This window comes from Lepus europaeus, chromosome 8 (assembly GCF_033115175.1).
Source record: "Lepus europaeus isolate LE1 chromosome 8, mLepTim1.pri, whole genome shotgun sequence".
Classification (NCBI taxonomy): Eukaryota; Metazoa; Chordata; class Mammalia; order Lagomorpha; family Leporidae; genus Lepus; species Lepus europaeus.
Window position 1 is genome coordinate 121150195 of NC_084834.1, and position 24457 is coordinate 121174651.

Consider the following 24457-nt stretch of genomic DNA (forward strand, 5'->3'; position numbering starts at 1 on the left):
AATCACTTGAGCTGTCGCCTGTCTCCCAGGGTCTGCTCTGCATGGCAGGAGGCTGGATTCTGGAGCTGGGGCTGGGGGTTCAACCCAGGCATTCTGGTGTGGCACCCTGGCATCTTAAATGGTGTCTTAACAGCTGGGCCAAATGCCCACTGCCAGAGCCACTTGTTAGCCTCTCAAAGAGGTCATCTTTCATCTTTGTTTTAAAGGTTTGTTGATTGAAAAAGAGAGAGGGAGGGAGGGACAGAGGGAGGGAGGCAGAGAGAGAGACAGAGAGAGAAGGAAAGAGAAAGAGAGAGAGAGAGAGATCTTCTACCTGCTGGTTTACTCCCCAATTGGCTGCATTGTCTGGGGTTGGACCAGGCTGAAGCCAGGAGCCAGGAGCTTCATCTGATCCCCCACGTGGGTGCAGGGGCCCAAGCTCTTGGGTCATCTTCCACTGTTTTCCCAGACCATTAGCAGGGAGCTGGATGGGAAGTGGAGCAGCTGGGACATGAACAAGTGCCCACATGGGGATGCCAGCACTATAGGCAGTGCTTAATCCACTGTGACCCAATGTCAGCCCTGGAAGTTGTTTTATTATGATGTGTGGCTCTTCTGGCATTGTCTTTGTCCTTGGCCTACTGCTTAAACCTGGGGCAGTGGGTGATTCCCCTCAAGCATCTTCTAATGCTGGTTAGTCCCTCGGCCACATGGGACTTTAGCCTGTGTGACATGCTGGGCGTCCCTAAGCTACCCTGGAGGGATGGCCTGCCTTTATAACTGCCCCAAAGCATGCTCTCAGGGGTACCCCTCCATGTTCATGAGGCCCAGGGACCCCAACTGCAGAGGACTGGTGTGGGAAATTGACCAGCACACGGCCCCTGGCTGAAGGCAGCGGTGGGCCAGGTGGGGTGGAGGGGAGCTGGGGCCTCGAGTTGACTCTGCGCCTGGGCCGCCCAGGATCTCAGCTGAGCCTTCATGCCGCCCACTCCCAGTGCAGCCTGAGGGAGAGCCCACGGTCTGCTCCCTTTGCACACGGAACCCTGGGAGACACCGTTCTTGCACAGGTGCAGAGGAGTGTTATTTATCACAGCCGAGCTCCCCGTGCACGCCGTGTGCTTTTTCACACCCGGCCAGGAGGAAAGTGAGCCACCTGCTCTGAAGAATTTCAGTTCTTGCTGCTGCTACTTCCGTCCAGTCCTGGCCCACGGCTTCTTGAGCTGGGATCATGCCGGCTCTGCCTTTCTGTGACTGGCTTATGTCACTTAGTATTATTTGAGCAACACAGACTCGTTTTCCCATATGGGTTGGGGTTTGAAAACCGCCCAGATCGCCAGGTTCGAAGCAGGTGCCTTGGCTGAGCTGGCGCCGACCAGTGTGTCGAGAACTGAGGTCGTTGCATGGGCCGGGGGAGAGCTTGGCCCTGATGGCACCCACTTTTATCCCTGGCTCCCCAAAGTGCAGGGGTGCTGCAAGCCCCAAGAGGTTCCCTAGCGCTCAGCAAAGTCCCATGCAGGCTGGCCCCCCCCCTGGAGGGTGGAGCTGGCCCTGGGAAGTAGGAAACGGAGCGCTCTTGGATCCATGGCGGAGCCCCTCACGGGGGCCCAGCCAAGACCCCCTTCTGCCGCGCTGTCGCCGGCCGTCAAGTGAGAACCTGTCACACCCAGGAGGACACTGCCATCCTGGAGTGCATATGGCGGGTGGGAAGGGGCCACGCCTCTGTCCCTTCGCCCAGCCCCAGGAGATTTCCATCTCGACCCCGCCAGAGCTCACGTCTTCTAGTGGCCGGAGTGGGTAGAAGCCTGAAACTCCAAGTCGCCTCTTCTTTGTTTGAAAATGGAAAATGAGGGCCCAGCGCCGTGGTGTCATGGCTCAAGCTGCTGCCCACAATGCTGCCATCCCATTTTAGTCCATGCTGCCCCGCTCTTCATCTCTGCTAGTGCTCCTGGGACAGTCTTTGGGCCCCTGCACCCGCGTGGGAGACCTGGAGGAAGCTCCTGGCTCCTGGCTTCAGTCTGGCCTAGCCCTGGCCGTGGCGGCCATTGGGGAGTGAACCAGTGGCTGGAATTTTCTCTTGCTTTCTCTCTCTCTGTAACTCTGCCTTTCAGACAATTTTTTTTTTGGACAGGCAGAGTGGATAGTGAGAGAGAGAGACAGAGAGAAAGGTCTTCCTTTTTGCCGTTGGTTCACCCTCCAATGGCCGCTGCGGCCGGCGCATCACGCTGATCCGAAGGCAGGAGCCAGGTGCTTCTCCTGGTCTCCCATGCAGGTGCAGGGCCCAAGGACTTGGGCCATCCTCCACTGCCTTCCCGGGCCATAGCAGAGAGCTGGCCTGGAAGAGGGGCAACCGGGACAGAATCCGGCGCCCCAACCGGGACTAGAACCCAGTGTGCCAGTGCCACAAGGTGGAGGATTAGCCTGTTAAGCCACGGCGCCGGCCTCAGACAATTTTTTTAAAGAAAATGCAAAATGAGAGGAATGAAAACAAGCTTGCAGATGTGTATGGAAGAACTTTGTAAATGGAACAGCGCTACAGAAAGATTACCTTTTGGAAAGAATCAGGTCTTTCGAGAGCTGTTATGGGAGCACACTGCCATGCAAGCAGAGCGACACAGGCACCTAACACGTGTGCATCCCTAAATTATGCATATGCACGTGTGAATCTATTATATTCATCTCTTACATTCTTTCTCAAAAGCTTGAAGACAAAATGAGAAGGCACGAGCTAAAATAGAAGCCTAACATTGGCTGGCACCGCGGCTCAATAGGCTAATCCTCCGCCTTGAGGCGCCGGCACACTGGGTTCTAGTCCCGGTCGGGGCGCCGGATTCTGTCCCAGTTGCCCCTCTTCCAGGCCAGCTCTCTGCTGTGGCCCAGTAAGGCAGTGGAGGATGGCCCAAGTGCACCTGCATGGTAGACCAGGAGGAAGCACCTGGCTCCTGGCTTCGGATCGGCACAGCACCGGCCGTAGCGGCCATTTTGGGGGTGAACCAACGGAAGGAAGACCTTTCTCTGTGTTTCTCTCTCTCTCATTGTCTAACTCTGCCTGTCAAAAAAAAATTAAAAAAAAAAAAAAAAAAAGAAGCCTAACATCAGGACCAAGGATGGCACAGCTGACATGCAGGCGTGGACGGCTGTGGGTACATCGTCACTGTCACGTGAAGCTGTAGCTGCAGATGGCTGCTGTCACATGCCGCACGCGGTGTGACCCGGCCCGAGGGTGGTTGTTGGCTCACTCATTCGCAGAAAGCCCACAGGTGCCTGGGAACCCAGCAGGAGTGGCTCCCGGAAGCAAAGCGCGAGCCGACAGCACAGGAAAGGGGCGTGTATGCTGAGTGACAGGAGAGAGAAATGGAGAAATCAGGGGGGACCTGCAAGCTTCCGCTCTGGAGATAAGACCTTCGAAGAGACCTCCTCCTCTTACAGGGAGGAAGGAGCCACCCTGTGCCCCAGGGCTGGGAGCTGGTGATGGGGGCAGGACACACACTCAGGGTCTCATTAGGATTCCGTGTGAAGGGCCCTTCCATGGGACCCCATGAATAACCAGTGAATCTAGAAGCATCCAGCTGAATTTGCCTCGGCAGTGGGGTTTGGCCTCCATGGAGTCAGTTCGCATAGGTGATGGGGAGAGGCTGGCCTGGGCTAGAACAGAGCTAGCGGCTCTCTGTTCTAGGTTGAGAGCGGTCCGCCGAGATCAGAGGTGTGAGTGCATTGTGAACCGGAAAGGGACTCTCCTGGGAGTTTGCCTCGCGGTGTTGTCCTGACTGTGCCCTGGAGTTCACCTCCAGGGAGGTCTATTCAGTTCCCTCCGTGGTCTCCCGACAGTGCTGTCCATCAGGGAATGGGTGAGGAATGAGGAGAACTCTGCGGAAATCTTGCCTCCCCATGCAGGTGGCGCCGGGCTTCAACCCATTTGACCCAAGTTCACTTCTTCCAGTGGGGCAGGTGGGGCCTTGACCTGGGACCACGGACCAGCGTGGCTGCGCGTGTCATTCTGGCTCTCCGTGCCTGGTGTCTGTGTGAGTGTGGTGCTGTGCTCCTCACACCATCCTGGGAACACAGTCCACAGCCAGGACAGACGCTCAGCAAACGAGGGGATGACCTGCCGACTCTCACTCTTCTCTGATGTGACTTTGTTGGGAGATGATAGAAGTGGGGAATTCTAATTCACTCAGTCCATAGCTCGCTCATGCTGCCTGGTCTCTGAGTCTCTCTGGGTACTCTGATGCTTTTTCTTTCCCAAGGAAAGAGCATTTTTCTTGTGTGAAGTCCTTCTTTAAATGAAGGTACTTTTGTGTATGGGCAAGATAATCATATTAAAAAATTAGGAACTGAAAGCTATTGTAGAATAAATCCCTTAAGCCCCACCCCTGGAGAAAGTTGACTGACAGCATAGCATGATGGGTGCTGGCTTGGGGGCAGGATGCACCTGAGTGGGTGTTCTGGGGATGCTGGGAAAATTGCTTAATCCCTCTAAGTCCGCCTTCAGGTGAATAAAATTGAGATGACAACTGTGTGACATCATAGGGTTCCTGGGGACTAAATAACTCGCATGCCCACTGCAGAGCGCCCGATTCTGCTGGCTGGTGACTGTCCTCCTTCCATCTGTGTTCACATACTTGGCATCATAGTGTGTCTACAATTTCACATCCTGCCTTTTTTCTCTTTTTATTGTAGTAATCCCTCATATTGCTACATACTGTTGATAAGTAGTAGTTTTTTTAAAGATTTATTTATTTGTTTGAAAGGCAGAGTCACAGAGAGGCAGAGAAAGAGAGAGAGAGAGAGAGAGAGAGAGAGAGAGAGAGAGAGAGAGAGGTCTTCCATCTTTCCATCTGCTGGTTCACTCCCCAAATAACCTCAGTGACCAGAGCTGGGCTGATCCGAAGCCAGGAGCTGGGAGCTTCTTCTGTTCTCCCACACCTTGCAGGGGCCCAAGGACTTGGGCCATCTTGTACTGCTTTCCCAGGCCATAGCAGAGAACTGGATCAGAAGTGGAGCAGCCAAGACTCGAACCAGTGCCCATATGGGATGCCGGCACTGCAGGCAGCAGCTTTATTTACCTGCTATGCCACAGCACCGGCCCCTATAATACCAACTGCATGGTATTAAACATGATGGACACACTCAAACGTACTTGGGGGATTCTTCTTTGGTTGGATGGTGAGGGTGTTTTCAATTTTTAACTACGATAAACGAATGCTGTCACCAACAGCTCTGCATTTGTTGGTTTCTTAGCACCCAAATCACATTGTTCCAGTCACATATTTTAGGCAAATATGCTTTGGAAGCACTGTTTATGTACAGAGGAGAGTTTTCAGTGGGTATGTGTGATTGCTCGAGGATAATGGAGAGACTGAGTCACTGTGGTCTGACGGTTAGCCTGTTGTTTCAGTCATGTGGCAGCGCTGGTGTTGTAGTCCAGGGCCAGTGAGGTGGCTCCAGGGAGTCAGAGATTTTTCCTTTAGCCATCCTCTTCCACATGGTCCAGCACAGCTTCTCTCTCCACCTGGTAGGAAGGGAAGATGGATACAAAGGCAGCTAGCAAGTTACAGGAACCAGTTTTGCTCATGCTCCATTGGCTACAGAATGTCACATGACCACAGCCAGCTGCAAGGGAGACTGGGAAATGTAGTTCTAATTCTTGCATCTGTGCATCAGGGGTTCCATGTCTATAGAAGAGGGGACAGACACAGCAGGGCAATTAGCTGTGTCTCATTGGGGGATTTTGATACAGAAGCAAAACTGAGACGATCTATTGTGATGGTTGGCCTCTAGAACACGTACAGAGTGTGAATCCCATTTGGCTTGAATATCATCCTTCCCATATACAATCCCTGTATGTCAGCCTCCCTCCTTTTTACTTAGATTGTTTCTGCCCTAGATTCTCGGCCACAACTTCTTTCTTGCCAACTCCTTGGTTTCACTCCTGTATTGACAACGTCCTCTTGTGTTGTCAACATCCTTTGCATTCAACAAGCACTCAAGGACTGTAGATACCAGGCACGGCCCTCCCATGGCGGGGCTGAGGGGTTGTCAGTCCAGCAACCGGGACAGACGTGTGGACAATGAAGAATGATGGATACAGATCATACTCTGTTGGAAGTCTGTCCAGGGTCAAGTGGGTTCTCCCGGGAGAGAGAGGCCGCTCCTGGACAGAATGGAGATGAGAAATGAGCTGGAAAGACCTCACAGAGAGGCGGTACCAAGACAGAATGTGAAGGGTGGGGAAGTGTTTACCGCGTGGGGATGGTGTACGGTGAGGAGGCGAAGCAGGTGGAATGGGAAAGGTCTGCCTTCTCATGTGAATCCTGGCTCTGAGATGACAGCAGACCTGTTTAAGCTGGCTCAGGCTCAAAGAGCACATTGATTGCGTCACAGAGTTAAAAAGAGTGAGGGGACGGGAGGTGCAGAGCCAGCTTCAGGGCTGTCTGGATCCAGGTGCTCCACAGACACCACTGGGCCAGCTCCTTGCCTTCTCCCCGCTCTGCTTTTTTCTCTGTTGGCTTCACTGAGCCACGAGGTAGCGGAGACAGCCACAGCCGCTCAGTTTTAGATCTAGTCTATGAGATGTCCACGTGGAAAGAGTTTATTTCTCCTAATAATTCCAGTTTAAGTTTCTAGATGATCTCTGATTGGGCTGGCTTGAATCGTATGCCCATCCCAAACACAACTGTGGTGGGAAATCTAAGAAAGCCACAGAGGGTGGTTGGGGGGTTGTTTCCCGAAGGAAAGGGGGGTGATATTAGCAGAAGAAGGGACACTGGCTGTTGGGGGCAGGCAACAACAGATGCTCTGGACAGTTTGTTAGGGAACTCCTGGTGTCACAGGCTGGGTGGAGAACGGAGCAGCGATGGAGCACATTGGGGGCTGCTCTGCAGAGAGGACTTTGTTTGGTGGGCAGCTGGGTGCCCCTGGAGGGTTTTGATCAAGAGTGGCGTGGGTGTTTGACACATTATTATCAACGGCAGTGCACAGACTGTGAGAGGGATCACTCTTGGTGTTACATGCTCTGTGGATCTTGACAGAGGGGTGGTAGCATGTTCCCACCACCACGGTAACACCCAGCATAGAACCACTGTCCTCAAAAGCACCTGTGTGCACCTGTTCATCCCCTCCTCCCTCCAAACCCTTGCCGATCAAAGGTCTTTCTCTCCAGAGTCACCTTTTCCAGGGTATCAGGCCGCTGGGATCACACAGCAGGCGGCCTTTCCACATCCCTTTCTCTCATTAGTGACTTGCATAAAGATTCTTCCATGCATGGCCTGATGGCACATTTCTGCTTATCACTGAGTGTTATCTACTATCCGTGCCATTGCTCGCTTAGTCGATCATCTACCGAAGGGCAGCGTGGGTGCGCCACCTATTGGCAACTGCGAGTAAGGCATCTATAAACACGTGACACTTTCTGTGTGCACTAAGCGCTACGCTTCTCAGGGTATAGACCAAGGAGCGTGCTTGCTGGATCCATACCTCTCTTCTAACTGCAAAACACTTTCACATTCATTCAGTGACTTGATTTGTCCCAAAAGATCTAAGTGAGGGTGTATTGTCATTGCCATGTTACACATGGGAAACCAAGAGTTGAAGTCAAACAGTCACAGAGGGCAGCTGGTGACTTGGGCACTTAGTCTGGTTTCTTCACATAGCCTGAGGCCTGCAAGACTGCAGTTAGCCGTAGCTAGAGTCACGCTCAGGATTCCAGGCCAACCATGTGAACAGTAAGACCAGACCGGTCCCAGCACAACGAGGAAACGGGAGGGTTCTTTACCGGCTCTTCCTGGGCCCACACCCAACGTCGTTCCCCACCCGGAGATAAGATGTGCGTTTTCCGAGGCGCTTTTCACGTCGGCTCCCACAAGCCAGAAGCGTGGGAATTTTCAGCCTCTGGACGGGCTGGGGGCCGGAGATCTGCTGGAGCCCTTGGCCTTTATTTCAGACAGTGTCACACCCACAGGTGACAAAGCCGGGATTCTGCTGCTACATGCCAGATGCACAGATTGTCCCCGCAGAGTGGGAAGACATCAGTGGACAAAATGAGCCGCGTCTGGTTGCATTTCCCCAGTAGCTCCGCCTTCTCTCCCTCTCAGTGATGTCAATCAACCCCCTAGGTTAATTACTCAGGGCGATTCCCCCACCTTTGTGGGCAGGCCTGGGGGGGGGGGGCGGGTACCACCAGAGCTGTTCAGGAGCCAGTGGGCTCTTCTCTGTAATCTCAGGACCGTGACTAATAAGCGTGCAATTGGAGCAGAGACGCCGTGCATCTAGTTCTGCAAACTAGCTTCGAGACACATCTCTTCCAAGCAGGCAGCTGTCCTTAAGCAGAGGGGTGGCTCACTGGTAAGAGCTTCCCGGGAGGGTGTTAGCAAATCTAGACAAAACGCAGCTAGCACGAATGGCCTGGCATTCCTCAGACCACGTAGGTGCTGTCCCGACTGTTACAATGAGCGGCTGGCCCCCGCCCAGCCAGCGGCTCTATTTTTACCTCTAACATGAGTCAAACGCCTTCCTTTTGCCTTTACAATTTTAGTTGTTCACCGTTGCAGCCCTGGCCTTGGGCATCCCTGCTCTAAAGACTCGGAAAATCTTAGCGACCTTACGGTAAGTGACATCGTGGCTTGCTTAAATAGGATTCCTGGGAGGATTTCTGGGTCATGGTTTTACCTCTTTCTGGAATGAGAGGGAAGCCGCTGGCTAAGGCTACAGGGCTGTTGGGTGAAGGTGGCATAACTTACAGCACCCCAAAAGCATAGTCCAGGGGTGGTGGGGATTGGGCAAGGGGAGCACAGTCTGTCATCTAGAGATGACCCTGTTTTGGAAGCCCGAGTTCTAGCTGTTTCTAATTTGCTGTTGGGAGACGTTTGCATTGTTCGGCCTTGAGTTAATCCCTCAGTGTGCCTTCTGCAGAGAGCAGAGGGCCGCCTCTTCCCGGGCCACTTTCTCTGCTCTGTCCTGTCTCAGCTTTCCATGGGAGCAGTGGAAGGTATAGCAAAGCCTCACCACCTCTCAGCAACAGTACTCGGTGTCACGGAGTAGCACCCGCTATGGAGCTGAGTACTCTATCCGTGCCACTTCACTGGGTCCTCCCAGCTGCCCAAGGATGGATGCCGTGGTCTGGTGAGGAACCCGGGGCACAGAAGGACTCTGATTAGCTCAAGGTCACGTAGCTATCAAGTGACCTTGTGGTCTAGCCCCAGCTCATCACACCCACCCGGAGTGTTCTTGGGACAGCTTTCGGGGGTCTGGGCATCACGTTGGCACGTATCCTGTGTGCGCTGCTCCCTCGCTCCGGCAGCCAGAGTTTTTGTAACGTCACCTTCACGTGGCCCACGTGGGCACTCCAGGAGGCCAGACGCTTCTTCAGGGCCTCCACCGGCCTTTCCTTCCGCTGATGGTCAGCCCTCCATCCTTGGGTCGTGGACACTTGTTCCAAGGCTCAGAGAATCTTGGCAGTGAGGGTTCAGTTCAGGGTGTTGGGGAGCCTGCAGGGAAAAACCCAGGAGAAAATGTCGGAGACCCCTGGGGGCGGTGTAGTGGAGGGATGTAGGCTTCGTAGCTTCCATTTCTATCACTGTCACCATTTAGAATTTTCAAGAACAGGAACTCATGTATCTTTGCAGCAGTTTTTAAGTCACATATGGTGGGACGTGTTCTTTCTTTTTAAAAAAATAGATATTCACTTTTTTTTAAAAAGATTTTTTTTTTTGAAAAGTGGACAGAGAGAGAGAGAGAGGGAGAGAATCTTCCATCTGTGGGTTCACTCCCCAGAGAGCTACAACAGTTGGGGATGGGCCAGGCTGAAGCCAGGAGCCAGGAGCCTCCTCTGGGTCTTCCACACAGGTGCAGGGGCCCAAGCACCTGGGCCATCCTCTGCTGCTTTCCCAGGTGCACCAGCAGGGAGCTGGATTGGAAGTGGAGCAGCTGGGACCTGAACCAGCGCCCACAAGGGATGCTGACACTGCTGGTGGAGGCGTAACCCTCTGTGCCACAGCACCGGACCCTATTTCTTCTTCTCACTGAGGAGAAAACAGTAGCTCAGAAAGTGAAGAGCCGGGCTGTAGGTGGCTCAGCTACGGTGCAGTGAGCAGGCTGTAGCACGTTTGTATCCTTGTTCTAATTCCACCACAGCACCGCGTTTCTCCATAATTGTGGAAGGAGACAAGGAATAAAAGCTAGCATCCTCCATCTTCATAATTCAAAAAATTTTTTTTTGTTGTGCCCCCCAGACACTAACTCGTGAAAAATGGACTTGGAGTTCCTGTTGACTGGCTTCGCGATCGCTGGTGCCTTCCATAATTCTGGCATGTTCCTAACAAATTCCAGCACGTTAGGGCTGGGGATTGGGATGAGAAACCTTAGAGGGGCCAACACTGTGTTTCTAAGCCAGTGGTGGAATAGTTTTGTCTGGACATCGGGCTGACTCTTCCCTCGTCTGGTTTATGGAGAAGCCAGTTGGCAAAATCACCCCGCTGTTTTCTTCTCACTTCCTCTCTGTCCAAGATGCTAGGAGAATTATTATTAAAGTATCTTAAAGTGTCAAGAAAGAGAGGACTGTTCTGGAACTTCCCAATGACGCAATTCAGCTGCATCCCACCACTGGCCATTCCGCTGTGGGTGTGTGTGGTATCCACTTCCTCCCTCCAACCTTTGCCATGTGGTCGCCACTTCCTCTCTCCAGCCTTTACCACACTTTTCACTATTTCACGGTGAGAATCTTGCGTTCTTCTTGTCTTATAAGGGTGTTTCATGTTGAAAATGGTTGACTTCAATAATTGTAAAAGAATAAATAAGCAAAGAAAACAGACTCCACTCCCTTTTGAGATTGCAACCCCCTCCTCCCCTTAAAACTCCCACTAGACCTCAATTGAGCCCCTTATGCTCACAGCATGGACCTGTCTTGCCTTCTCGCTCACTCTCACAGCCCCAGGGACTGTTAGACTATGTCCCTATTAAATGATGACCAGCAGCAAATGAACCATTCCAACTTGGGCCTTCAATGTGGAAGGAGGAAGTGGATGCCACACATACCCATAGCGGAATGTCCAGGTAGTGGCTGTCAATATTTGCTACAATTCTTCCTCAATGCCTTTGTTTTTTGACAGTAGAGTGGACAGTGAGAGAGAGACAGAGAGAAAGGTCTTCCTTTGCTGTTGGTTCACCCTCCAATGGCCACCGCAGCTGGTGCATTGCGCTGATCCAAAGCCAAGAGCCAGGTGCTTCTCCTGGTCTCCCATGGGGTGCAGGGCCCAAGCACTTGGGCCATCCTCCACTGCACTCCCAGACCACAGCAGAGAGCTGGCCTGGAAGAGGGGCAATCGGGACAGAATCTGGCGCCCTGACCGGGACTAGAACCCAGTGTGCTGGTGCCGCAAGGTGGAGGATTAGCCTATTGAGCCGCGGCACCGGCCTTCCTCAATGCCTTTGTATATTTTGGCTATTTTTCTTACATGAAAAATTCATTATATTTAAGTTTCATTCAACAAGGCTTTGTACCATAAGTACCTTTGGTTTGGGTTTTATTTTTTTTTAAAGATTTATTTATTTATTTGAAAGTCGGAGTTACACAGAGAGAAGGAGAGGCAGAGAGAGAGAGAGGAGAGGCAGAGAGAGAGAGAAGGAGAGGCAGAGAGAGAGAGAGAGAGAGAGAGAGAGGTCTTCCATCCATTGCTTCACTCCACAATTGGCCACAATGGCTGGAGCTGTGCTTATCCGAAGCCAGGAGCCAAGAGCTTCTTCCAGGTCTCCCATATGGGTGCAGGGGCCCAAGCATGGGGGCCATCCTCCACTAGCATCCATCCTAGCAGAGAGCTAGACAGGAAGTGGAGTAGCCGGGACTTGAACCGGCGCCCATGTGGGATGCTAGCACTGCAGGTGGTAGCTTTACCTGCTATGCCACTGCGCTGGCCCCGGGTTTTATTCATGATCCAATCAACCAGAAGACCCAATGGCTATGCTCATACGGCTGACCGATTTGTGGATGAGAAGTGGTGCAATCTTGGTTCTCCAAGCCACTCTTGAGGCAGAACCAGGCTCAGGCACACCCTTTTGCAGGGGCGCCTTGGCTGCCCCCTGCTCCTGCTGCAGAGCTGGGTTTCCAGTCACTGTGGACACGGATTCCACCTTGAGCTCCTTCTCTGGCTGGCCCAGCTCCCTGCTCATATGGTTGAGCCATTGCTAGTCTCAATTTCCACCTCGAGAGGGGAAAACCATCCTTTATCCCTGGTCCCGTTGCAGTCCCATCCATGGACCACAATGTAGGGTTATCTTGTGTTCTCCTTGTCTTATAAGGGTGTTTCATGTTGAAAATGGTTGACTTCAAGATTGTCAATAATTGTAAAAGAATAAATAAGCAAAGAAAACAGACTCCACTCCCTTTTGAGATTGCAACCCCCTCCTCCTCCTCTTAAAACTCCCACTAGACCTCAACTTGAGCCCCTTATGCTCACAGCATGGACCTGTCTTGCCTTCTCGCTCACTCTCACAGCCCCAGGGCTGTGCTGGACACAGAGCCTGGCCCATAGTATGCACTCAATAGATGTTTTGTTGAAAGCAGATGGGTGACTACAGGTCTCGGGCATGCATCCCTGTGAGCGTGGCCAAGGACGGCTGAAACCATCCCTTCTGACTGTCCTGGGGACGTGTCAGGCCGGCGTGGCTCTCTCTTCCCTCAGGATGACCTCATCTCCCAGGAGGTTCCTCAGGCCCCCTTGCAAGTGGAGCCTTGGCCGACCCACTGCTGCCTGCGGCCTTCTACACCTGCCCTGGCCCTGTGTTGACCCTGGAGTGAATTCTGGGACAGCGGGAATGTCAGACGCAAGGACAAGCTCTATGGGGGTGGGGATGTGACGGCCCTGGAAGGCTGTGGGCGGGACCAGAGCGAGGGGCCAGCTGCCCGGCCAGGGCCCTGTGCTCCGGGCCAGTGTCCAGGAAGCCCGCTGGGAGAACCACAGTGGGGGATGCTGAGATCAAAGCTGCTTGGGGACAGTCCTGGGCTTTCTTCTAGAGGCCACGGGAAGCAACTTGAGCTGAGGTTGGGGAAGTGTCCCTGTGAAAAGTTGCTGATGAGGCTCCATGCACACTGCAGGGAAGGGCAGGTGCTGTGCGCAGCGGCCAAGCTGGCTCTTAGGATGCTCCTGTTCCATATCCAAGCGCTGGGTTTGAGTCCTGGCTCTAGTCCTGATTCCAACTTCCTGCTAACGTGCGTCCTGGGGAGTGGCAGGTGACGCCTCCAGGAGGTGGGTCCCTGCCATCCACGTGCGAGACCCAGACAGAGGTCTGGGACCCCGGGCTCAGCTTGGCTGTTGCAGGCATTTGGGGGAGAGACCCAACAGATGGGAGATCTCTCTCTCTCTCTCTCTCTCTCTCGCTTTCAAATACAAAATAAAATAAGAAAAATCCAAGCAAGAGATGGCCAACAGCAGGGCAGTGGGACTGCAAAGTCCCCTGCACTGTACATTTCTTGGCTTTTATTTGCTGATTTTCTATCCACAGCCCTTGGGCAGCTGGTGTCAGGTGCACAGTGACAGAGGAAGTAAAGCACACGGAGAAGACACTGGGGCTTAGTGCAGGGGTCAGTGGCTCTGAGTGGGGGAAAGGGGGAGGAGCACGGTGAGTCAGGGCTCTGGGTGTTGTGTCGGTGTGGTTGAAGTGCTCCCTACAGCAGCGCAAGCCGGGGCTGCAGCAGGTGGTGCCCGAGGGAGGGGTGACAGCGCCCACTGAGGCCCCCCTCCCTGTCCTCTCTCTGTTGCTCATGTTTCTCCTTGCGATGAGCTTGTGCAGTGGGTACTACTGTTCTTTGATGGATGAGAGCAGCGGCGCACAGGGAGGTTAGGTCATTTCCTGAAGCCACACAGCTAATAAGGGGCACAACCAGAATTCGGATCATGAGATAGGGAGCCCGTGGCTCGGGACCTGTTGCATCTGAGATAACCATGGTCACAAAGTGCAGCCTTGGGAGACAGCCTGCCTAGAAAGTTCTAGAGTGTCACGGTCATTTCTGTGATCCTAGCCAGGGATATTAGTGTTCCCTGGAGGAGCAGACACACAAACACCCACATACCACACACTCACCCACACATGCACATGCACCTGTACACATGTGTACACACACAACACACACATACACATGCACATGCGCCTGTCCACATGTGCACACACAACACACAACACACATACATACACATACACATGCATGCATGCAACACAGAACTCACAAACGTGGACACACACAGTGCATTCATACACACGTGCGCACATACACCTACACACCTGCCGTATCCATTGGTTCTTCATCTGCAGATTCTACTAACCATGATTCAAAATATTTTAAAAAATTACACCTGGGGGTCTGGCACTGTGGCCTAGTAGGTTAAGCTTCTGCCTGCAGCGCCAGCATCCCATACAAGTGCAGGTTCATGTCCCGGCTGCTCCTCTTCTGATCTAGCTCTCTGCTATGGCCTGGGAAAGCAGTAGAAGATGGCCCAAGTCCTTGGGCCCCTGCACCTGCGTGGGAGACCCAGAGGAAGCTCCTGGCTCCTGGCTTCAAATTGACTCAGCTCCAGCTGTTGCAGCCATTTGGGGAGTGAACCAGTGGGTGGAAGACCTATCTCTCTCGTTTCTCCCTATCTCTCTCTCTCTCTTTTTTTTTTTTTTTTTTAACTTTTTGACAGGCAGAGTGGACAGTGAGAGAGAGAGAGAGACAGAGAGAAAGGTCTTCCTTTGCCGTTGGTTCACCCTCCAATGGTCGCCGCGGCTGGCGCGCTGCAGCCGGTGCACCGCGCTGTTCTGAAGGCAGGAGCCAGTTGCTTATCCTGGTCTCCCATGGGGTGCAGGGCCCAAGCACTTGGGCCATCCTCCACTGCACTCCCTGGCCACAGCAGAGAGCTGGCCTGGAAGAGGGGCAACCGGGACAGAATCCAGCACCCCGACCGGGACTAGAACCTGGTGTGCCGGCGCCACAAGGCGGAGGATTAGCCTGTTGAGCCACGGCGCCGGCCGTCATTTCTCCCTCTCTGTCTGTAGCTCTACCTCTCAAATATACAAATAAAATCTTTTTTAAAAAATTACATCTTCATTGCACACGTACAGACTATTTTATCCATTATTCCCAAAACAATATATATAACAACTGTTTGCATAGCCTCACATTGTGTTAAGTATCCTAAGTAACCTGGAGGTGATTTGAAATACACAGGAACTGGTATTCGACTCCCAGTGTCTATGGGATCAACCAATTTAGATTCCACATCAGAGTGAGGTCCCCCGATGCTTGTCTCTCTGTGCTTGGCTCATTTCACTTAACGCAGTGACCTCCAGCTCCATCGTGTTGTTACGAATCACAGCACTTCATCCTTTTTTGTGGCTTAATAGTATCCTACTGTGCATCACCATGTATTCATTTACAGTTAGGAGAAGTGAGCTCCAGTGTCCCCCGCACAGGAGGGAACTACAGATAACCGCAATGTAGTGTGCATCAACAAATGTGGTGAACTAATAAATGTGGGAGGAGAGAGAAATGCTTACCCTGATTTGAACATTATGGGATGTGTACATGAATAAAAACGTCACAGCATATAGCACAGTGTATATGCACACAGATAAGTGCAATTGGAGATTTTATGCACCAATGAAAAAATAAAGTATATGGGAGGAATGTGTAGGTTAAATGCAGATATCACACTATTTTACTGTTTTATACAAGGACTCAGCAGCCATGGTTTGGTATCTGTGCGTGGTCCTGGAACAAATCCCTATGGATACCGAGGGAGGATTGGATGTACAAGGATACATGCACACACAATACACACACATCCATAGAAGAGACACACAAACACATATGTATACACACAACACACATGAAGACCCACACATGGAAGATGCACATACATGTGCATGTATGCATATACAATGCTCACATGTACACATGTGGGAGATACAAACATGTGCACACACATACAACACACACACGTGTATGTATCCACATACATACTCTCTCTCTCTGTCTCTCTCTGGCTTTATTTTAATGAACCAGCTCGTGTCACTGCAGGGGCCGGCAAGCCCCACGTCTGTGGAGAGACCTCGCAGGCAGAACTCCCCGTTCTGCAGGGCAGCTGATGGGGTTCTGTCCACGCCTTTGGCTGATGGCTGCAGTCCATGGGCCTTGGGCAGGCCATCAGCTGCCCTCCAAGTCTACTGATGCAAATGTTATTCTCATCAAGAAAACACTGTCACAGAAGAGTCAGGACAAGGTTTGGCCAAATACCTGGGTACAGTGACCTAGCCAAGTTGGCACATGACACGGATGAAGTGTCCCACGAGGGCGGGGGACACAGGGGCTGAGCCAGTCCTGAGCACGCTGTCCAGGTGGCCCGGGAGAAAGCGGGAGCCCCCCCCTGGTGAGTGAATCTGCGAGGTTTAGGCTCGGGATGTGAGCACGGATGGTCATGAGAACGATACATCTGGAAGCGGCTCAGCGAGGCTGCATGGGGGGGCTGTGGGTTTATTTGGTGTCTAGGTGGGGTCACTCTTTCTGGAGCTGTAGAACGGCAGGATCAGGGCTGAGGGGTCAGGTGTCCCAGGAGTCAGGGAACGCTGCTCAGACCCGTGGAGTGTGTGTCCCTCCCACTGGGAGCGCGTGAGCGACAGCAGCCAGCAGCCTCGCCGGGGCAGCCGGGCGCACCCTGAATCCAAGTCCCAGCAGCGCCCAGGGTTCACACCTTGTGACTCTCTTTCTTCTCAGTCCACAACTTGCATTCCACACGTTGTCTGTGCGATCCTTCTCGGTGGGTACTCCTCGGGCTGGGTCGTAGCCCTGCCTCTCCGGTCCACACCCATGTGGTGCTAAAAACCACCCCCAGCACTGACACGTGTTCCCTAGGCTCCAAGAACACACCGTCCACGCTGCTGGGAAAGGCATGATGTGGTGTCTGGTTAGTTAGGAAGTGGAGACACTGGCATCGGAGCTTAATTTGGGGTCCTAGAACTCCTTTTTGAGACTGTATCTTATTTGTTTATGAGACTATTTGAAAGATAAACATACCTTTAGGCTTTACAGAGTACTGTATAAACACGAGTTCGTTCCTCCTGGTTCTTACGATGCTAGGCAAAGCACAGCTATATTTTAGCAGAGTCAGTGAAACCCCTTAAAAGGGAAATTTACCTAAATTACTCGGTGGTCCAGCTGGGACTTAAACCCTGCTCTCCGGATTCCCCAGTGAGGCGGGGCACTCTGGGGGGTGTTGGACATGCTGGGAGGTCTGGTGGAAGAGCCGACTTTGGAATCACAGGTTCCGGTCTCTGGTGTATCTGCTGTGTGCACCCAGGCAAGCTGCTGGCAATGAGCATCACCTCGTTGCCAAACTCATGACCAGATGGACCTGGCTGTGAGCGTTTGATGAGCTAACTGTCTGTGTCAGGGCCAGAGGGCACAAGACATGTCTTTTTTTAAAGATTTATTTGAAAGTCAGAGTTACACAGAGAGAGGAGAGGCAGAGAGAGAGACAGGCAGACAGAGAGAGAGAGAGGTCTTCCATCTGTTGGCTTACTCCCCAATTGGCTGTGCCAATCTGAAGCCAGAAGCCAGGAGCTTCTTGCGGGTCTCCCATGCGGGTGCAGGGGCCCAAGGACTTGGGCCATCTTCTACTGCTTTCCCAGGCCATGGCAGGGAGCTGGATCAGAAGAGGAGCAGCCGGAACTCGAACCGGTGCCCATATGGGATGCCGGCACTGCAGTCGGCGGCTTTACCTGCTACGCCACAGTGCCGGCCCCGTCTGTGCCTTTTTCCCAGCCTCTGGTTAGTAACCGCATGGAGGATTCTCTTCCCCATTTTAGAGCACTCAGGAAAACTCCCGCTCAAAACTGGGAAAAATGCCCACCAGATAATGGAAGTAACAAAGATTCTTCCTTCTTTCCTACAACCTCTTCTTCTTTATCCTGGTCCATAGGGCATACAGGGGAGAAGTGAGTGTTATTTTGCTTTCATTGTTAGGTCTGGGATGGAGAAGAACTTTCTGGTGATCCCAATGAATCTGAATATGCTCTGTCTTTTAAGGCCCGATCAGGAAAACCACCAACAGAAAATAATCACAACACAGGTTTATGTTGTAGCAGTGCCCACCGTCTCCTAAATGTCGACCGAGCAAGGTGCTGGGCTGAGCATTCTATATGCTTTTAACTTACAGATGCAGGGCTATTAATATTCCCAAGTTACAGATCAAAAAAATGAGACTGATCCAAGCCTGCCTAGATGGTACAAGCGGCAGGACGGGGCTGTGAGTCTGCAGCTCCATCATCCATCTTCCCTGACAACAGCTGCCACTCAGGGAGAGGCGGCAGCGACAACGTATCTGGCATCCGGCTGAGCCCTGTTCGCACGTTATCCTAACAACCCCCATGACGCAAGCATCAACGTTTCTACTTTAAAGACGAACAGCTGAGCTATTCGAATTATCTGGGTGACGTATTCACTTTGTACATTTATCAGCACATGGATAAATGGTGTTCATAATTTGTTAAATCTTAAAAAGTATTAAAAATAAAATTAAAATACTTACTATATGTGCTGTATTATAAAACATAATAAAAATAAAAGTTCCTGGTTTTACTGCTCCTTGTTCAATATTCACTCTCCAGAAGCAATCACTTTGGATAATTCCTATTTTGGGTTTTTTTTTTGGGGGGTATCTGTTAACAAAAAATGTACTTCTAGAAATAGTTTTAAATTTATCCAGTTTGGACATTTGCTCTGGAGGACGATTTATCTCACATGCTCACCTCATCCATAATTCTTTTCCTCTCAAAATAGCTTTATCTTTATATTCGACTTCAAAACCAAATTCCTCCATTTCCTTTTTATTCCCTGTTTGGCTAAAGTATATCCTCACATAACTTCTTAATAAAAGATGTCTCTTTTCTTTGATGTATCATTGGTTGGCTGATACAGCTTGTGTTTTTCTTTTCTGATTGATTACTAGGCTGGCTATAAAATTCTAGTTGAAAACAACTTTGAAATGATGTCAGCAGGGTAGGAACAATATTTTTCAGCCTGTACGGCCTCCCCAGAAGCACTGGTTTTGACAACCATCTGTAATTGAAAGTCCTTTTGGGGGAGCCCAGGAGTTGCGTAAAAAGCGCCTAGCACTCACTGGAACAAAAACCCAAGAACAGACCTATTGAAGAGAGTAATAAGAACAGCTTCACTTTACCTACATCACCCCTTCCCCAAACTGACACCCCCAGTGCCAGGGGGACAGACGCCTGTGGCTGCAATTTTCCCAGTGGGGGAAGCGAGAGTGTATGCACACCTGGTTGTCACCGGAAGGCTCACTTTCTTTCCCCACCTGGAGCACCCAGAGCATCAGAGCAGCTGAGGGATCTGGGGTCCCTGGGAGCAGAGGAGTGGGGAGCAGATCTCGACAGAGGGCCCGGGTTCACTGCCTGCTGACCTCAGCTCACAGAACGCCTCACCGGCTGACTTGTACCTGGGCAGTCCCAGCCCCTCGCCTCTGTGGCTGCCGTGCCCCGCATCCCCCTACAGGTGGCGCTCGTGGCCTCTGCAGAGCGTGCACACGCCAATGCCGCTCCCATCGCAAGTCTTCAGAATTTACAGAACGTGCTTAATCCTCCGGCGCTGCCCTGGGGAACGGAGATTAGAGGACCACAGTACCTGACCTGGCTTTGTGGGGCCGAGAACAGGGACGCAATTCTAAGACTCCTTGTAAAGGGAGCAAGAGGGGTGCAGTGGGCGCGTGCACAGGAAAGCACTGGCTGGGAGCTTCCACACACGCCTCCCCCACTGCACCCCCAGAGCTGGTCAGGACTGGAGGACAGGACCCGACCTCCTACGCAAGCACAAGGAAACGCGACGTCACAGAAGCACACAATGCTATTCCAGCCCTCAGTGCCAGAGAAACGGATGATGCAAATTTCCGTACAAAGAATCCGCAGTTTGAAGGAAGCTCATGTAAGCTACAAGAGAACATAGATAAGGAAATCATGAAAACATACACGGACCAAATGAGACCAATAAGGGGATAGAAATCGTTGTAGAGAACCAGAGGTTCAGGAGCTGGAGAATACAGCGAAAGAGATGAAAAATGCAGTAGACTGTCCCAACAGCGGGCTCAGTTAGGCATAGTAAAGAATCTGCGGGAGCCGGCGCTGTGGTGTAGCGGGTAAAGCTGCCTCCTGCAGCGCCAGCATCCCATATGGGTGGTGGTTCGAGTCCTGGCTGCTCCACTTCTGATCCAGCTCTCCGCTATGGCCTGGGAAAGCAGTGGAAGATGGCCCAAGTCCGTGGGCCCCTGCACCCATGTGGGAGACCTGGAGGAAGCTCCTGGTTCCTGGCTTTGGATCAGCGCACCTCTGGCCATTGCAGCCATCTGGGGAGTGAACCAGTAGATGGAAGACCTCTCTCTCTCTCTCTCTTTGTTTTTCTCTTTCTGCCTCTGTGTTTCTGTAACTCTGCCTTTCAAATAAATAAATAAATATTAAAAAAAAAAGAATCTAAGAACTAAACACAGGTCAATTGAAATTATTCTGAGAAGAAATAAGAAAAAAAGAATGAAGAGAAGTGGAAAAAACTCTGCATGTATGGTTCACCATCAGGCAAAGAAACATGCACAATATGGAGTGCCAGGAGGAGCATGGCGGGGAAGGAGCAGAAAGCTTATATAAAGGAACAGTGGGGCCAGCGTTGTGGCACAGCGGCTTAAGCCATCACCTGTGATTCTGGCATTGCACTTGAGTGCTGGCTCGAGTCCTGGCTGCTCTACTTTTGGTCCAGCTCCCTGCTCATGTGCCTAGGAAAACAGCAGAAGATGGCTCAAGAGCTTGGGCCTCTGCCACCCACTTGGGAGATCCAGATGGAGTTCCAGGCTCCTGGGAAAGCAGCCCAGCCCAGCCCTGGCCACTGTGGCCATTTGGGGCGTGAACCAGCAGATGAAAGATCTCTCTCTCTCTCTCTCTCTCTCCCTTTGTAATTCTGCCTTCAAATAAATAAATATATTTTAAAACCTTGCAATAAATGATTAAAAAAAAGAAAGAAGGAAAGAAGAAGGGAAGAAAGATAAAGAAAAAAAAAAGCTGAAAACATTCCAAATTCAGCAAGAGATATGGACTGGAAGTTCATGAAGCTCAATGTCCCTAAATCGGAGAAATCCAAAGCAGATTATACTGAGAAACATTGTAATGAGATTACCAAAAGTTAAAGACAATTTTTAAAACAGCAAGAAAAGCAACTTGTTCAATGTCCTGTAGGCTCCCTGCACAAGGCTATAAGTGAATTTCTCAGTAGAATATTGTGGGTCAGTGAGGGTGGGATGACGCCTTCCAGGGGCTGAAAGACATTGCGAGCTGTGCCTGGCAAAGCTGCTTAGAAAGAAGGGAGAATTAAACAGTTTCCTGGACAAAAAGGAAGAACGAAAGCAGAGGGTCACCACGAGGCTTGCTTTCTAAGGGACTTACGGAGTTGCTACGGGGAATTCTTCCGGTTGATACAGAATGCTGAATAATAACATGAAAACACAAAGGTATAGAACTCACTGGTAAAGGTGAGCAGATGGTCACATTCAGAGAACGCAAACACTGTGATGCTGTGTGTAAATCCCTTTTAATGACAGTGCTGCAGTAGTGCAGTGGCTGAGACTCCGCTTGGGAGACCTGTGCCCCGTAGCAGAGGGCCTGGGTCCTAGTTCAAGCTCTGCTTCAGTTCCAGCTCCCTGCTAATGTGCGCCTGGGAAACAGCAGGTGATGGCTCAAGTGCTTGGGTCCCTGCAACCTGTATGGGAGACCTGGGTTGAGCTCCTGGCTGGCTTTGGCGTTACTCAGCCTCAGCTGCTTCAGGTGTTTGGAGATGAACCAGTGGATGGAAGGTCTCCCTCCCTCCCTCCCTCCCTCCCTCCCTCCCTCCCTCCTTCCCTTCTCCCATATGGGATGCTGGCACTGCTGGTGGCAGCTTTACCCGCTATGCCACAGCGCTGGCCCCTATTCATTCAATTTGAAAGAGAGAAGGAGAGGGAGAGGGAGGGGGAGGGGGAGGGGGAGGGGGAGAAGGAGAGGGAGAGGGGGAGAGGGAGAGGGAGAGGGAGATCCAATTCTCAGTTCATTCTCCAAATTCCAGGAGCTAGACCAGGCCAAAGCTGGGATCCAGGAGCTCCACCTGGGTTTCCATCTGGGTTCCAGGGACCCAACTACCAAGCATCACCTGCTGCCTTTGTGGGAGGCACCTCGGAGTTTTTCTTCTCAGGAGCAGGATGCTGAGATGTTTATCTCTGATTTCTGTGCACTGCTAGTTGGCTGTGGCCTATGTGGTATTTGTTCTCATTTTCTTCAGGGCTGTGGCTACAGGCGAGCTCAGCGGCTTTTCCAGGTTCTAGAGAAATCCCCTGGGCAGAAAAGCTGGAGGGTTGGTAGCATTCTCTTATCTCTGACTTTGGTTTTTCAAAGTTTCAGTTACCTGCAGTGAACCATGGTCCAAAAGTATTAAATGGAACTTTGCAGAAATAAGCAACTCACATTTTAAATGCCTACTGTTCTGAGAAGTGTGATGGAATCAATCTTGTGCCATCTCACTTTGTCCTGCTTGGATGCTGAGCTACCCTTTCGTCCGGTGTGTCTTCTCTCTATATGCTACCCTCCTGTTAGTCACTGAGTCGTCGTCTTATCAGATCACCTGTTGGGTATCACAGTGCTTGTCCCAGTCACCCTTATTTTACGTAATAATGGCTCCTAAACACAAGAGTAGCGATGCTGGCAATTAGATATGCCAGAGAGACTCCGCAAAGTGCTCTTTAAGTGAAAAAGTGAAAGTTTAATTGGGATTCATGTATAGGGAAAAATGTAGGATATTTATTGGGTTCAATATTATCTGAGGTTTCACACATTGGAAGGTATCCCAAGTGGATAAAGATGCTTTGGTAGGAGCTTGAGCTGGAGTTTGGCACTGCACACACAGCTGCTCATCCTACTGTGCTGAAATCAGGCGGGCTAAGGGGAGTGGCAAGGCCACAGCAACTCTTTTCTGTGGCCCTCCATCTTCTCTTCAGTGACTTCTGATAATGGACAGTGTGACCTTGGGTGATGCAAACACGTGGCAGAAGTTCTCTGGGACCCTCTGAGCCCCATGACAGTGCCATTGCCACTAGCGTGGCTCCTCATCAGGTGTGCCACTGCATGGACACAGCTCCTCAGTCCAATGCCCCGGCTCTCCCATTGCTATGGATGCATATCACAGCCACACTGTGCCAATGACATAAGATCACCGAGGTGGGGAGAATCCCCTTGGCCTCGCTTTGTAACACACACCCCGACTTTGATCCCCAAAGCATGTTGGTGTTGCAAATCTGGGAAATTTCTGAGATGCTCTGAGAGTCATTGGTGGAGAGAAACACTTTGATCTGCTGTGGCCGCTTACTGTGCTATCTTGGCTCAGCTAATGTGCTTTGTGCTGGAGAGCGCAGAGTTAGGGAAATCAGAACGCAGAACGGGAGGTGGTGTGGTGGGAATCAGAAATCGAGGCACCTCTGGGAGCGAGGGGGTGCTGTATTTTCCCTTGTGAGTTCTAGGGAGCTTCTGTGTGTGTCAGGTGGTTCATGCTAACACATCCCAAACTTCTCTGCATTCGCTTCACATCACTAGGAAGCAGATGTAATTATTTCCAAAGCAATCGAAGCTACGGATGTTCAGAGAGAATAAATAATGTCCCCAAGGTCACAGAGGCAGAATCTGAACCACGTCTGCCTCATTCTAAAGTCAGATCAATCGTACAGCAGTAGAAAGACGCAAGGAAGGGAGAGAAATCAGGTTGATTACATCGGAGGAGGGCAGGCTGAGCCAGAGACTCTGGCCTCACTTCCCACTCTGGACTGTCCACTTGCTCCCGAAATGAATTCCCCAGGTACCCGCAACCTTGCATGTGCAAAAGCCTGGGGAATTCGGCGGGTTCATTGGGTGGCCAGGCAGCTGCGGGAAAGGAAGACACTCTCAGGTTGCATGAACAGAGCCAGGGGAGATGGTGGAAATAACACCCAGTGGGGCTCCATGTTCTTGGCCGCCATCTTGTAAGGGAGGCTAGAAGGCTTTCAAATCAGCATGTTGGCTGAGATGACCAATAGGAAGCTGAGTAGCTCAGGAAACCTGACATGTGGGGTGTGTTGGAGACAGGAGCCATGAAGCCAGAGGAAGAGAGTACTGAGAGAGATGTGGCAGCTGTTTTCATGTAGCTCGTGGACAAATGAGCATTTCTCGCTCAAAACAGCAGAACTAGAATGAAGAAGAAGCAAAGACCTACTGGGTGTCAGTGCTGTGTCAGGATGATTTTAACGCAGGACGATATAGCCACACTGCAGTGTCCATCAGTGTCATGGGATGGTTCCCGCAGCAGGCGATGGATATTTTAACGCAGGATGATATGGCCACACTGCAGTGTCCATCAGTGTCATGGGATGGTTCCCGCAGCAGGCGATGGACATTTTAACGTAGG